Source organism: Sciurus carolinensis, unplaced genomic scaffold (genome assembly GCF_902686445.1).
Source record: "Sciurus carolinensis unplaced genomic scaffold, mSciCar1.2, whole genome shotgun sequence".
Taxonomy (NCBI): domain Eukaryota; kingdom Metazoa; phylum Chordata; class Mammalia; order Rodentia; family Sciuridae; genus Sciurus; species Sciurus carolinensis.
Genome location: NW_025920199.1, coordinates 17,971 through 21,419, shown reverse-complemented (window position 1 = coordinate 21,419; position 3,449 = coordinate 17,971).

Here is a 3,449-nt window from a genome sequence, read left to right as displayed (position 1 = left end):
AATGAGTCAGCTATACAGTGTCAAGTACTAGCAGCTGCTGTCACTCAAGGAGTAGCTCAAGCTATGCGGGCCAAACCCAAAAGCTGTTTTTCATGTGGACAGCCAGGACATTTTAAAAGGGACTGTCCAAACCCAAGTCATAGTACATACAAAAAAATGCCCGGAATATGTCCAAAATGTAAAAAAGGAAAACATTGGGCAAGTGAGTGTAAATCTGTAATTGACATTGAAGGAAAACCACTCCCAAAAAATGAGATGAGGGCCCTTGGGCTTGGGCCCCACAAATATTTGGAGCCCTTAAGGAAGGACAGCCAGCAGCGGATCCCATCAGAATGATTCCTCAAACCATTATCCATTAATTCCCTCATCAGACATACAACAGGAAGTGCAGAATTGGACCTCTGTGCTGCTGCCAGAGTAGTACTAACTCCAGAAATGGGGGTTCAATTAATACCTACGGGTATCTATGGACCTCTTAAATTGGGGACAGTAGGTTTACTATTAGGGTGCAGTTCTGCTGCACTAAGAGAACTCCGTGTTACACTGGGAGTGATTGATCCAGATTATGAGGGAGAGATAAAAATAATGGTCAGTTCCCCAAAAGGTATTTCTGTTATAAATCAGAGGAATAAAATAGCACAAATACTGGTGATACCCAGTGAACATGACAAATATTTAACAAAAGAGAATAAAAGAAATAAATTGGGGTTTGGATCCACAGGGGAACCTATGACCATGCTTGCCTTAGATCTAAACACTCGCCCCATGTATACTATAAGAATAAATGGCAAGGAATTTAATGGGTTGTTAGACACTGGAGCTGATTTAGTATCATAACATTGACCAAATGACCAAAAGATTGGCCTCTTCAAAAGGCTGACCAGACGTTATGAGGTTTGGGGGTTGCCTCAAACCCACCCCGGAGTGCACAGTTATTGAAATGGACAGATACAGAAAGAAATTATGGTACTTTCCAACCCTATGTCTTAAGAGATTTACCTGTTAATTTATGGGGGAGAGACATATTAAGACAATTACAGATCAAGTTGACTAATGAACATACACATATTAACCCGATAGCTTGTAATATCATGGTGAACCAGGGATTCGTACCTGGAAAAGGACTGGGAGCACATTCACAGGGAAAAACTGAACCCATCCAAGCCATGAGGAGAAGTAATAAAGAGGGAGTGGGTTTTCAGAAGGGGCCACTGAGCCAATAAAAATTACATGGAAATCACAAAAGACTGTTTGGATATTTCAGTGGCTCCTCAATACTCAAAAGTTACAAGCAGCCCAGGAGTTAGTAAGACAACAACTGGCCTTAAGCCATCTACAACCCTCTACGTCTCTTTTCAACACACCTATTTTTATAATTAAAAAGAAATAAGGAAAGTGGCGACTCCTCCAAGATCTTAGAGCAATTAATAATCAAATGGTAATAATGGGAGCAGCTCAATCTGGACTCCCTCAATTGTCTGCTATTCTGAAGGATTGGAGAATTATAGTTTTAGACATAAAATATTTCTTCTTTTCTATACCACTTCATAAGGAAGATACCTGTACGTTTGCTTTTACTGTACCAGCTACTATCCATGAAGGACCTGATCAAAGATATGAATGGACAGTATTACCACAAGGCATGGCCAATGCCCCACTATGTGTCAGGTCTATGTAGACAAAGCTTTACAGCTTATTAGAAAATCTGATAAAGAACTAAAGATCTATCATTATATGGATGATGTCTTATTAGCTCATCCTGATCAAGACAAACTTTTCACAGTATATGATGCACTGGTCAAAAATCTTCTTCGATTCAGATTAGAGATAGCAGAGTATAAAGTACAGAGTTCTCACCCCATTACCTACCTTGGTGCCATTATTGACAAAACCTTAATATGACCCCAAAAGGTTTCTTTAGGATGGATAGATTAAAAACATTAAATGATTTCCATATAAACTGGATAAGACCATATTTAAAATTAACAACTGAAGACCTTGGACCATTATTTGATATTCTTAAGGGAAGTTGTAATCCCGCCTCACCCCAGAAAATTACCACAGAAGCTAGAAAAGCATTATGTAAGGTAGAAGATGCCATTACTAAGGCACATTTAGATCAGGTAGATATAACTAAGCCTATATTACTGATAATCATAGCCACCATAGGAAGTCCTACAGGAGTGTTTTGGCAACAAGGACCTATTTACTGGGTCCATCTTCACAAAAGCCAAAAGATAACTCTAGCGAGTTACCCAGAATTAGTGGGAAAGTTAATAGAAAAGGCAACAACTAATGCTATAGGAATTTTTGACACTGTTCCAAAAACAAAATTTTCACTCCTTATAAACCAGAAACTATAATTGAGCTTGCACAAGAATCAGAAGTATGGGTTACCATTATTTGTAATTATAATCCAAATTTTAATAACCACTACCCCAGAGACCCAATGATCCAAATGTTCATCAGACACCCATTCATATTTCCTAAGGTCACCAGAAAAGATCCCATACCAAATGTTATAACTTGTTTTTCTGATGGGTCCAGTAATGGAACAGCTGCTATAGTCACGCCAACACAGACATTTACTTTTCTTTATCCTCCACAGTCTGCCCAGAAAATAAAGCTTCTAGTCATTCAAATTTTCCAAATGTTCCCAAATCAGCCATTTAATCTGTTCTCTGACAGCAAATATATAGTCAATGATCTAAATATCATAGAAATTGTACCAAAAATATCCTCAGCATCTACCATTCATTCCTCATTATCTACAATTCAAAAGTTAATTTGGGACCGTAAGGAACCATTTTTTGTTGGACATATTAGGGCTCATACCGGGTTACCAGGACCTCTCAGTATGGGTAACGCTTTAGCAGACTTAGCTACTAGAGACGTACATATTTTTTCCACGTTCTTAGAAGCAGAAAATTTTCATAAATACTTCCATGTTAACACTAACACTCTTCAAAAATGTTTTAGATTGACTAAGGATCAAGCTAGAACTATTGTCAAAAATTGTCAACATTGTGTCACTTATCTCCCAGTACCTCAAAATGGTGTTAACCCTAGAGGATTACAAGCCAACCATATATGGCAAATGGATGTTACTCATATCCCAGAATTTGGAAAGATTAGATACATGTATGTGTCCATAGATACTTATTCAGGATTTATTATGGCCTCCTTACAGTCAGGTGAAAAAACAAAAGATATTATAAATCACTGCCTATATACCTTTTCTATTCTGGGTGTTCCAAAAGCAATAAAAACAAACAATGGTCCAGGCTATACATCCTTAACCTTTAAACAGTTTTGTTCTACATTTAGTATATATCATGTCACAGGTATTCCTTATAACCCCAAGGGACAAGAAATTATAGAAAGAGCTCATCTAACCATTAAGACCTTATTAATAAAACACAAAGGGGGAATAGGGGAGTCATATCCAC